This window comes from Ambystoma mexicanum, chromosome 11, assembly GCF_040938575.1.
Source record: "Ambystoma mexicanum isolate Mex_15411 chromosome 11, UKY_AmexF1_1, whole genome shotgun sequence".
Lineage (NCBI taxonomy): Eukaryota > Metazoa > Chordata > Amphibia > Caudata > Ambystomatidae > Ambystoma > Ambystoma mexicanum.
Window position 1 is genome coordinate 1,175,393,661 of NC_090934.1, and position 13,324 is coordinate 1,175,406,984.

Consider the following 13,324-nt stretch of genomic DNA (forward strand, 5'->3'; position numbering starts at 1 on the left):
CTTAAAATCCATTAAGTATTAGAGCGGCTATGGCAGAAATTGGGCTGGTGGTGGAAGACGGCACCCGGGGGAAAAAAGATGGCGGCCGCGCAAGTTAGCTGAACAAAGGAACGGGAAGGCTGATCAGGAGGGCTCGCCGCTTGCCTTGTGAGGAAGCATCCGTTGCCAGCTGAGAATGCAGCCCAAGCAGCAATGTGAAGCACACGCATGCCCGGGACGTGCGGCTGCGGAACTCGGAGGAGCGGCCGCTTCAGCTGAGGCCCCGGACTGGGATCACACAAATGGTGGGGTGTGCCTTACCCTCCATTGCTGTGTGCCCGGCGTAGAGGAAAGAGACGGGCCACAAAGTTGGAAGTGCACACGCGCGCCACAGACCCTGCGGAGCGGTAGAGGTACACGGCGAACACAGGACACTCCCGAGGTTGGGGGGGAGATGGGTCCTCCCCTGTGTATACAACTGCCCGACAGTGAGGGTGGGCCGTGGGTGAGACGTAAGCCCCCACATTACTGAGCCCTACAGGACCAGGCAATAGTGGGAAAAATCCCTCCTCCGTGCAGGCTGGGGAGGTGTGGGGGGGCTGGAGCTGCCCAACACATAGGCAGACGGGCTGGCAGTGACGAGAGAGGGACTGAGGCAAGTCCCGGCAACATAGCCAGTGGAGGCCCGCTCTAGAGGCCCTGGGACACAGACCCCGTAAGCGACCGTAAATAAGGCCGCAGCACCCGCCTGAAACTAGAAGACAGCTGGTGCCAACGGATGGCCCCCAATGCATGAGCTGGACACTAGGCCCGGTGGCTGGTTAGGAGGATCGCGATAGCACTAAACCAGGAGACCGGCAGGCAGCCCCCAGTGGCACAGCTTCCCAGCCCCAGCCCAGATACACCAAGCCGAGGCATCATAACAGAGCCTAGGGGAGTGCGCGGGGACCTTCACAGTCCACGACGGCGACGCCAGCAAACCTCACCTTGAACTTGGGTGATACCAGGCAGCAATATGACTTCCAAACTCCCCAAATCCAGGGGTAAGCAGCCCACAATTTCACCAAGACCCCGCAGCAGGCGGAGGGGGCGAGACCAAAGGAAAAAAACCCACCAGAGGACACCACCCCGACGCGCGTCAACAGGCAGATCCTAGAAGCAATTACAGACCTTAAGGCCACGTGGGAAATCAAGCTAGAGGCAGCCACTGCCGAACTTAAGGCAGCGCTGGAGCTCAAAATTGGCACAGTACAGGAGGAGGTCAACTTGCTTAGACTGGACGTACGAAAAATGGGGGAACGCACAGATGGGCTGGAAAAAGAAGTGACCACAAATACAACTGCCCGAACTTCTCATGCCTCGGAGATCCACATCCTGAAGCAGCAGGTGCAATTTAGAGAACAGAGCGGAGGAAGCGCATAGTGGGCCCTCCGGAAGGGGAAGAAGGCCCTAACCCGACGGACTATGTTGAAAATATGCTGTTGCAGAAAATAGGAGTAGGAGGGTTTCTCACGCAGGTATTCGCGGTGGAGAGAGCACACAGAGCGCTTACAAGGAGACCCCCCCCAAGAACCCACCCGGGACCAATCATCGGCAAGATATTGAATTACCAGGATAGAGAGAAGATAATGGAATATTTCCGGAAGGGGGCACCATACAAAGAGCTTCTGCAAACATCTCAGCACACCCCGACTACACACTTCAAGTTCAGAGACGGAGGCTGAACTATGGGACAGTGAAGAGGAGATTGCAAGATGGGGGATGCGATATATGCTGATGTATCCAGCAAAACTAAAAGTGTTCCACAAAACCAAAGTTCTGTTTTTTGAGAGCCCGGAGGATGCTACAGAATGGCTGGATGCCCAAAATTGCCCGGAGAAAGCAGACAGTCGTAAGGAGGAGGAAACGAACAAGTGAAACCCGATCCCGGGACCAAGGTGCTGTATATACTGTGACTCTGGGACTTGATTATAACATACAGTAGAGATGTGTTGAATCTCAGGGGCGGCAAATTTAGAATGCGACATAGAAGGTGCACAACGTACTATGGCAATCAACAGGAGACACGAAGGAAGCACTCTTAAACCCCACTAGTTAGGACATTAGTTAGGTCACCAACATATTGGTGACACCCTGCCGGGTTCCCGATCTCGGCATTTCGAGGGGGGACCAAACGCGGGGGAGCCTGAGATCCAGGGATGGAGCTGGGCACCAGTTGGGGCATGGTTGGGAGGCGGGAGGGAAAGGGAGGTGTGCAGTGTGAAATAGTTGAGTTGGAGGAAGCGGGGGGTTAGTTGGGGAGTTTATGTTGGGAAAGGGAGGGGTACAAGCCCAATTTCATGCTGATTGGGACTGGAACGGTAACCCGGGGCAGGGGGGTGTTCACACCTCGCATGGTCATGGATAGTCTCAGAATCGTAACCTGGAATGTGAGAGGCCTCAATAGCTACCTGAAAAGGAATAAAGTGATGATGTACCTGAGAAGGCTGAAAGTGGATATAGCATTACTACAGGAGACCCATCTTACTAGGGATAGACTGGAGTTAGTCAAGAGAAAGTGGAGGGGGATCCCACAGGAGCCGCATACTCAGCTTACGCTAGGGGGGTGGTCACATGGGTGGCACCTCATGTACCATTTCAGCTGCTGCAAGCTACGCCAGACCCAGATGGAAGAATGCTAGTGGTGCGGGAAATGCTGGAAAATAGGGAGGAGAACATTATAAACACATACGCCCCCAATTAAGACACAGTGGCCTATTTCAGGGCCCTATATGCCTTAGCGGGCAGCGCTACCATCTGGGGCGGGGACTTCAATTGCACATTACACCCCAGAGTGGACAGGTCTGACAATAAATCAGGTAGACCCACCCCAGCCGCAAAGGCACTGTGGGCCCTCCTGCAAGACTTTGGGCTAGAAGACGTTTGAAGACTGCTGCACCCGGGTGACAGACAGTACTCGCATTATTCGGCCCCCCATAACCTATACACGAGACTGGACTATATGTTCGTGTCCTCGGGGATAGCTGGGGAAATGACAGGCTCGGAATATAAGGCCAGAGTACTTTCGGACTTTCGGACCACTCCCCCTTGGTGGTGGAGTGGAGGCATCAGCCGCCTAGGGTGAGAATCCCGACGTGGAAACTCAGAGCTGAAGCCTTGCAGGATTCGGGATTCCGAGAGGATTTAAGGGAGGCTATTACCGAGTATTTTGATATTAACACCGGCAGTGTGCAGTCGGAGGGAACAAATCTAGAGGGCTCCAAGGGGGCATAGAGCAGGAGCTACAGGATACAGAGAAGGAATTGGAAGAAATAATACAGAGAGGGAGCACCTTGCAGGAAGATACTGCGAGGGCGAACCTACTCCAGCAGGCTAGCAGCCGGCACTGGGACAGACTCTGTAAGTTAAATTACAAAAAATACATCGAAAGGCAACACGTGGAGGGAGATAAACCGGGCAGGATGCTGGCTTGGCTATATATAAATGAGATACCACACCCAGTGATCGGGGAGCTAAAGGATGAAGATGGCCAGACCTGGGCTACCCAAGAGGGAGTCAATGAGGGGTTTCTCAGATTCTACAGACGCCTATATGAGGACACGGGGGAGGAGATCGGGCAGGAGACTCGGGAGACTCTGGAGGACATAGGATTGCCTAAGTTGAGTGACCACGAGCAGGAGGATCTAGATGCCCCAATCACCCTTGATGAACTAGAGACGGTGGTACAGCACCTACCCACGTGTAAGGCCGTGGTGTCAGACGGGCTCTCAAGTGAATTTTACAAGACGTATAAGCAAGAGGTGCTCCCCCCGTTGCTTGCCATTTTAAACGAAGCATTTGAACGAGGAAGGCTGCCGGAGTCTCTCGGGAAGGCGGTGATAATCCCGCTCTTAAAACCAGGTAAGTCAAGTACGGACTGTGGATCATACCGACCTTTGTCAATGCTCACCAAGACGGCAAGATCCTTACGGCCACGCTGGCAAACCGGCTTAAACGTATTATTGGGAAATTGGTTCACCCGGATCAAACAGATAATCACAGAAGACTCCACCACATAATTGAGCAGTCAGAAAGGGACCCAGGAGAAATGGCGAAAGTCTCGTTGGATGCCATTAAGGCGTTCGACTCGTTGAGGTGGCCGTGGTGGCTAGCGGCGCTAAGGGAATATGGCATGGGGCCGGGGTACCTGAGGTGGGTCAAAATGATTTATAGCTCCCCAATCGCCAAAGTTAAAACCGGCAAAATAATCTCAGACAAATGGCAACTCGGAAGGGGCACGAGACAGGGCTGCCCCTAGTCGCCCATGTTGTACATCCTTGCTCTGGAGCCACTGGCAATCTGCCTCAGACAACAGTATGGGGAGATTGGCATCCCCACGAAGGGAGGGACACACCTTACATCACTGTATGCGGATGATATCCTGCTATACTTGCGCTTCCCAGAGGAAAACTTGCAATATGTCTTGGAGGTAATGGAACAATATGCCACCCTCTCGGGCATAGCAGTAAACCCCAGGAAATCAAGTATGTTCCCCTTGGGGAGATATAGAGGGGCTCCACTGAAGCACTTACCAGTCCTGCTGATACCTTGGCAGACGAGGACATTTCGATACTTGGGTATCGACATATACCACTCGGTCGAGGACAAACACAAACACAACACGGAACGTGCAGTGGCAGGCATTAAGAATAGCATGGGGTTCTGATCCAGGCTACTACTAGCTATGATGGGTAGGGCAGCGCTGATCAAGATGGTGGTCCTGCCGAGACTGCTGCACTTCTTTACGAACATATATGCTCCCCAAACGGTTTTTCGTGAAACTCCACAGCTTATGTAGGGGCTTTATCTGGCACAACTCTAGAAATAGGGTGGCCCTATGGAAGCTACAAAACCCGTGTGACAAGGGGGGTTATAAACCTACCGAATTTTGAGCTATACTACTTGGCGGGGCAGCTGCAGTATGTGGCTAGATGGCTGTCTGAAGAGGAGACAGCCGAAACCAGGCTTTTGTACAAGGACACCGCCCCTTACTTTTTGAGAGAGGTGGTTTGGTTGCCCAGATCTGATTTGCAGGAAGGGCAAGACTCCTGAAACTGGGCTTGGAAATATGGAACAAAACGTGGCAGGTGGTGGAGGCGGACCTCCAGAAATGGGCAGGCGCAGAAACAGCAGCTTGGTATGAAGCAATTAGTAGAGGAGGGGAGGAAGAAGTTGGACACCTGATAGAATGGATGCAACTGGTGACCACAATGGCATGACCCCCCCAGGTGGGTCTTAGTGAAGATGATACGAGGGAGACGAGTGAGTAAAATGAGAAATGCTGACCGGCGGCATAGAAAAGGGGGGTTGAGTTAAAGGGGTGGGAGGAGGGAGAACGGCAATGCACGATGTATGAATACAATGAAGCAAATTTATATGCAAATGTCCTCCACGTTGTAATGTTTGGTGTGTTGTTAATAAAATAAATAAAAATTGTTTTAAAAAAATATATTTTCAGGTGGACCAAATTAATTTAATTTTCTTAAGTGAACCAAAATGGCTGTATGAACGCAACCTATTAATGTGTTTTACCTCAATTTGTGTAACTTTATTTGAAATGCCTCTGCAGTTTAATGAAATGCAAAATGACCAGCGTCAAGGATTTCAGTATCTATTATTGCTATCAGGCCCATAAACAGGATTGCACATATAAAGGGGGAGTCATTTCAACAGACGTAATTTCAATTTATTTTGTTTGCAATCTTCATAACCCACTTTGTCTGCCTGAACAAAAACTTTACATTTGAAAATAAAGCACATCATTTTTTATAAGCATGCTGGGAAAATGTGTCACTATGTCTTTGCAGGACTTTTCAGAGTGAGTTGATTTAAATTGTGGGGCTGTATGGAGCAGTCTTGACGGGGAGTTAACAGTCCTTTCTCTTGACGTGCTTTGCAAGTGGAATCCCAGAATGAGTTCTGAAAAGCAAACTGCGTCTGTTATAATTACTTGGCATCCAGACTTTGCCTTAGGATGACCCTCAGCCAGTTATGATAGTCCCAGGGCAGTACATTACTCCAACTTTGAAATCCAAACAGAACTGTGGATCTGCTTGTGTGGAAGCAGGACACAGGCATTGATGTGTCTGTTTCCTATTTTCTTGTTTGGAGTATTTTTAATTCAGAGTTAGTTTTGTTGGGCGTACCAGTGGGCAGTACGTTGCTTGTCTATAGGACTGGATACTCCACTCTAGTGGGAGCTTGATCAGGCACCCCTTCTATGATTAATGACCAATCCAAAATGTATGCGTCCCTGGGTGCCTTTGTAGTCCATTTTTTCTTTTAATCTCAATTTGTCCTTTTGGCGTATGTTAAGTTGATTAATACTGCGCACTGCTACCATTTGCTTGGTCTACAGGCGCTCACGTGGCTCTGTGAGAAAGTGGGTGAGGGTAGGTTAGTGCAGGAAGGAGGATAGGATAGAGGTTGTGCTCTTCTGATGGTACTTGCAGAGCCAGGAGAAACTGGCGTCTGTGCGTGTCGACTTTCCGAGTGTGCATTTATTGTGTGCACTGGGGCTATTGTGTGTGCAAGGCCGCAAAGTCTACCGGCTCCCAAGCCGAGGTGCTCCGGGGCTCTTTTGGGCAGTCCACGGAGGGGTGTCCAAATTTGTCCTCTTCATCGGCCCCAGGGAGCAAGGGATCATTGCGTTCTACCTCCAAGAATCAGTCCTTAGCATGATGCAGCATAACTACCAGCTCTGTTGCTGAGGGCGCACAGCCTACCAGAGCCACTTCTGAGGTCGTGAGTCAGGGCGATTAGACTATCGGCCAGCAGGCCTCCCTATCGACTATCTCCAACCCAGGCCTCCCTATTGCTGACAGCTACACCAGTGTCATGATCTCTGCTTCCAAAAGATCAGGACTTGCCCGACTCCCTTGGAAGCAGACCCATAACCCCGGTTCCGAGTGCCAGCCAGTCCCAATTGGGACCTTTTGGACCCTGTCCTGGAGCCAGTGGCACCAGGCTCATAAAGATGCCCAGTCCCAGCGCTGGAAGCGCCGGGCTCATAATGCTTGGGTGGACTTACCTGCAGCAGACCATGCTGCTTACTTACCTGCAAGTTGAACCCCTGATCCTCTTCTGTTTGGGACTACTTTTCCTGTTGGGTGGGGCAGGAGCCACTCCCTAGGTTCAGAACACTGTAACTCTTCTGGAAAGCAGGAACTCTTTTCTTACCTAGGCGTGGCTGTGGAAGGAGACACCTAAGCACTACAGGAGGCTATTTAAACCACACCCGATGGATGAATCTTGCTTTGCGTTATTCTGCATTCTCTGCAGCAGAACGCTCATCGTGTCTTCTGCTTCTGATCCTGGGCCTAAGGGAACAATGGCTTACCATCCTGGAATCCAGTCTTCAGCAGCACCTGTAAAGACAAAGAAAGAACAGGTTAGCACTACGGTCTTCAGTGGCAGCGCATCTCTTACCTGGTCCATCGGCTGTCACCAACGCCTCGCGCTGCATTCCGGTATCTGAAAGACAAAAGAAGGTGCGTTTAAAGACATTGGGCAACTTTATTACTCACGTGCCATTACTCCTTCCCACGCCCAATCCAGTGGGTATTCCAGCACCCTTCAGCTTCTCTAAAGCTCCGAACTTGTACCTGCAAGATAAAAGGGACAGTTAGTGCGCATCGTGAAGCAGGCTACAAGCGCTTACTTACGTGCTTCCAGGCGCTTCTATTCCTCACGCGGGTTCGATCCTCAACTCTCATCAGCCTGCCATCCGCCATCGCCGGAACCCTGCAAAACAAGAGATATCATTACAAAAGACTTTTAAGACATTTGAAGTGCCCAGAACTTACCGTTCGTGCAGTTAACGACGGACAGCAGTCCTCTGAGGTCAAGAGGCCTGCACCCTTATCCAGTGAAGAAACTGGTTACGGCACCCTGCCCCGAGGCAGATGGAGAGCTCGGCGTTCACTTACCTAAGGTGAGGGCGTTAACCTTTGGGGTTCTACAGGAGAAGAGAAAGGGAAGAGGAGAGAGGCACCCAATAACCCCAGTTCATTAATCCCATATTTTCTATCTGCAGACATCTTACTCTTCGAGTCAGACATACAGTGCACAGAGGTCCAGCCCAAAGAGCCAACCGTGTGTTACACATCACCTTTGAAGATACGGCATTCACCCAGTCAAGACCGGCGCCTCTGCGGGAATCAGGTGAGCGTTACAACCAGTGCTTCCTCTAGACAGAACGTCACCGACATCCTCTTTGTCGTTCCCTCGCCAGACATATGGACTCTTCATATGGTCTCTGTGCTCTGTCCTTCTCCCATTAATGGTGGCACCCGGTGGGAGGCCCTACTTGCCCCCTTCCACTCCTCTAACGTCATTATAAATGTTTACCTGAATGGCACAGTCTTGGTCCAAGGCCCTCAGGCCAACCTTCTCCTCTTTGATAGACGCTTCCCGCGCCTCAACAATTTCCTTTGTTCTCCTGCTGTCCCTTCTCTCCCTTCTTTGGCTTCCTTGCCTCCCCCCTCTTTGGCTACCTTGCCCTCTCCTCCTTCCTCTTCTGCCCCCCTCGGGCTCATTCTACACCTCTGCAGGGCTTACCTCTGATTTGTACCCCTCCCCGGAACTCTTTCAAGGTTGGCAACCTTCTCCATATTGCCACTCTCAACTCTCGCTCCGCTGTCAAACACTCCTCTGACCTCTGCCGCCTCCTGGAAGAACTTGATCTCCATGTCCTCCTCTGGACTCTTTTGCGACCTCTGTGTGTCTCTCTCTCTCTCTCTCTCTCTCTCTCTCTCTCTCTCCCTCTCCCTCTCCCTCTTTCTCCCCTTTGGCCCAACTCATTCTGCAAGGCACACTCTGGATGTTCTGATCTCCTCAAACCTTCCCCTCTCTAACCCCTCCACACTCCTCTCTCCTGAAGTGATCACTTTCTCCTTTCCTCCCATCTCTCCCTCTCAGTTCATGCCAACTCCAGCACTGCCACCTAGCTTCTCGGTCATCCGACCCATGAAGCGTGTGTCAGTTGAGGCTTTCGCCACCACTTTCTCTCCCCCTTCTCCTCCTCTGGCTGCTTACATCCTGACACAGCCCTTTCCATGCTCCACTCTTCTATCTCTGATACTCTTGCCCCTGTCACGAGGATCTGCTTGAAGCCCAAAGCAAAGTGCTTCTAGTATGACTTTGACCTCGTCACTCTTAAACGCAAACTGGCCTGCCGCCTGCTCCAAAGGCAATATGAGCTCTCTGTCCACACTAAGAAGAGAGCCCACATCCAAGCTCCGTCTCTGCAGCCTCTAACATCTCGGCCAAACTCTTTAAAATCTGCAAGGAGCTGGCCAATCCTTCTGCAGTCTCTACCTCTTCTGTCCACTCCCAGGCCCTCTGCACGGCCCTGACTTCTCATTTCATCTCTAGAACCCAGGACATCCTGTACACCCTCTCGTCCTCTCCTCCTCTTCTCCTCTTCCTCCCTCTACTCTCTCCTTTACCTCCAGGCCCCTGGGGCCACCTCTCCTCCCTCTTTCTCTTCCTTTCCTCTGTTCTCCCCTGACAAGGTTTCTAGACAAGTCCGATCTATGAAAGTCTTGTCAAAATAGCTCTACCTCTTCTGTCCACTCCCAGGCCCTCTACACGGCCCTGGCTTCTCATTTCATCTCTAGAACCCAGGACATCCTGTCCACCCTCTCGTCCTCTTCTCCTCTTCTCCTCTTCCTCCCTCTACTCTCTCCTTTACCTCAGGCCCCTGTGGCCACCTCTCCTCCCTCTTTCTCTTCCTTTCCTCTGTTCTCCCCTGACAAGGTTTCTAGACAAGTCCGATCTATGAAAGTCTTGTCAAAATAGGTTCTTCCCTGTTATTCCAAAACCATCAAGGTCCACATTGACACCCTTGCTCATGCCCTGGCTGACTTCTGTGACCACTCCTTCACCACTGGAGCATTCCGTTCCCCCTGAAGCACTCTCTTGTGCACCCTCTTCTCAAGAAACCCTCAGCCGACCCCTCCTGTCTGGCTAACTATCGCCCGATCTCATCACTCCTTTCATGGGCGAACTCCTGGAAAAGTTGTCCATTTCCCAGCTTAATCTTCACACTGAATCTGTTGGTTGTCTCCATGGCCATCAGGTCTGCTTTAGAGCAGCCAGAAGCACAGAAACGGCTGTCCTGAACATCTGTGAAGACCTGCTGTCTAGCCTTGATTCTAATTTCCCCTATCTCCTCATCTTACTCGATCTCACTTCTGCGTTTGACATGGTCACCCATGCCGTCCTGCTCAATCGTCTCTGTGATAACCTGGGTATAACCTATCCGGCCCTGGTCTTGCTGACCTTGTTCCTCTCTGATCGACCCTCCCAGATCCAACTTGGGCCCTTCCTTTTGTCTATCTCACTCTCTACGTGTGGTGTTCCCCAGGGGTCTAACCTCTCTCCCTGGCTGTTCAACCAATACCTAGCACCTCTCGCCCACTGCATTGCCGCTCTCTGCTCCAACTTTCAGTGCTATGCAGTTGACACTCAGCTTGTTTTCAGCCTCCCGTCTGCCACCTCTTCTCCTTCTCTCATCTCTGACCGTCTGTCTGCTATCCAGGAGTGGTGTGTCGCCAACGATCTCTGCCTTTATGCCAGTAAGATAGAGATTCTCCTCATCGGCACACCTGCACCCTCCTTACCTGTCACTCTTTGGCCAGCCTCCCTTGGCCCTCTTCCTGCTCCCACCTGTGAGGCTAAGAACCTCGGGTCATCTTCGACTCCACACTCTCCTTTTCTCCTCGCATCTCTGATGTCTGAAAGAAGTCAAACTACCAACTGCACCTCCTCAGAGGTATTCTACCTTTTCTCTCCTTTCCCCAGAAGCTCACTTTCTCCAGAGCTCTGGTTCTCTCTAGGCTGGACTACTACAACAGCCGCTTTCTAAATCTGCCTGCCTTTACTCTCCTCCCACTGCAACTCATCCAGAACAGGACTGCAAGCCTTGTCCTTGGCCTCAAGCCTAGGGATCGTATCTATCCAGCACTGAAATCTCTGCATTGGCTCCCAGTGGCTGCAAGGATTGTCCACAAGGCCTTCAGGGGCCTGGGTCCTCAATACTTCCAACTTTCTCTTCGCAAATACCTTCCTACTCGAGCTCTTTGCTCCTCTACCTCCAACTCCCTGATGGTCAGTCGCTTCTCCAAGTAACAAGTTGGTGGTAGATCTCTTTCGTCAGCTGGGACCTCCCTCTGGAACAGCCTCCCTGCTTCTCTAAAACTTGGGGAGAACCATCTCTGGTTCTGGAAGCACCTCAAGACCTTCCTCCTGCTTCTGGCTTCTCTCTTCCTCTCCCCTGCTGATTTCCTGTCTGATACTTCAATGGTCACCTGGCTATCCTCTGATTCGGACCCAGGTCCCTGACTGCCCAGTTGCACACCCGCATTGCTTCCCAGCAACCCTTGCACTTGGGTCTGTTTCTGTAACCCTACAGTCCCCCTACCTGCACTTTTTTACACCTGCTGGCCGCACTTCTTGTTATTATTGGGTATCCTTGTTATCCTCTCGGGAGGATAGCTCAGAGGCAACGTGCTCACCTTGCAAGCAAGACTACACAGAGCGACACAGGTTTGATCCCCGGGTTCGCACTTATAAACCTCTGGGTATTAAGCGCGTTATAAATAACCTATCATATCATGTGCAGCACTGCCCCCTTCTCCTTTCCCCTGGCACCTTTCGCCTGCCCCTCCCTTGCACTTGCGCAATCTCAATTTCACTTGGCCTAGTAAGATCGTTGTCTCTGTCCTCCCTCTAGTCCTCCTTCCTTGCCTCGTCGCGCCTTGAAATACTTGTGTATAGCCGTGTTACAAATGCCATATCGTATCGTATCATATCAGGCAGAGGGCTCATGGCCTACCAGAGTTACCTCTGTGGTTGACGCTTCTGTTTCAGGTTTGAGGGCCAAGGAGTGTCCTCCCATGTCTGAGCCAGCACGTGGCGCACGGCCTTCATGCCCTCCCGTCCAAGGCATGCCGCAAGGCCCCAAGATGGCGGATAAGCACGCTGTGCAGCCTGCTAGACCAGTGGCCATCTTGGATTTGGATCAGGGCCTACCCGGTCTCTCGCCCATTGAATCTGCCATGCAAGAAATTTCCAGTCCCCTTCCCCTGGGAAGCAGCAGCAGATTTTATGGTACAGGCGGTGTGTCTCCACAGGGATACATCTACCCATCACAGCCTTATTGCTACACTCGACAGGCGCCTCAGCGCTTCAATCAGGAACCCGGCAGCTTGCAAGGACCGCTTCTTTGAGAGCTTCCTCCTCCTCATGCGCTCCCCGCAGATGACAGGGCTCATCAAGGATATAATTAAGGAAGTGATCCCACAAGTCGTGCGTCCTAGGCCTCCACAGCTGGGCCCCCCAAAAGTGCCTCTGGCGCTGCCGGTGCCATTGCCTGTCCCTCCTCTGGTCCAGGCCCTACCGGTTCCTCAAACCCCTCCACCTCCTGTCCCACCAACGCCTAACCTGCAACCTCCATTGTATCTATCTTTGGGTCCTGATCAAGGGGGTACCCCTACGGCTCTGGTGTCTCAGGACCCAGACTCCCCTCTGTCTGGAAAAAAAGGTGTTTCGGGTGGACGATGAAGGCGATGAGGAAGACACCCAGGGCGACAAACCCTTGGCTTCTGTAAGGCCCTTTCATCAGTGCCTTCAAGGCCTTGCAGAGTTCTTGCATGTCTCCCAGCCATAGGAGACCCTCCAGAAGTCAGGAGTGCTAGCAGAGGTTTTGGCCAAGCGCACCACGAGCCGCTCAGACATTCCGCTCCAGAAGGATGTCCTGCAGGTGGTAAGAAAGGTCTGGGAGAAGCCCAGGGCCAACGCCCAGTTGATCAAGAAACTGGACTGCAGGTTCAAGCTTGTGAATGGCAAGCCAGTCTTCCTGGCCTCCCACCCCCAGCATCACTCTTCAGTTTTGGCTGTGGCCTTGCTGTATTCAAAACCATTGTCTTCGTCTTCCTCTGCTTAAGCCACCTCCAGCTCTCTGTCCAAGGTCCTTGAGTCTTTTGGCAAATGTTGCTACATCATCGCAGGGCTGCATTTGCGGCAAGCTAACGCTGACGCCCTCCTAGCCGTTGCGAACCAGAAGCTGTGGCGGGAGCTGGGGGAGTTTCTGCCTGATCTCCCTCTGGAGAGGCAGTCCTTCTTTAAGGCCGTCCTAGCGGACGACCAGGCTGTAGCGCAGGACTTAATGGATTCTTAGATCTCCCACATCAACACAGCCAGCAGAGTGCAGTGCCTGGGGTTCGAGATGAGATGGATGGCGTGGATACATGCCACAACATTCCCAGCAGATGTGCAAGAGCAAATCCTGGATCTTCCCTTT

At 52.0% G+C, this 13,324-nt stretch overlaps 1 protein-coding gene across 4 annotated transcripts in view; it reads left to right on the plus strand.

The window, feature by feature from the left end:
- Positions 1-13,324, plus strand: part of VPS13C (vacuolar protein sorting 13 homolog C) — a 5,236,720-nt gene that overhangs the window by 2,705,234 nt on the left and 2,518,162 nt on the right. The window lies entirely within an intron of this gene.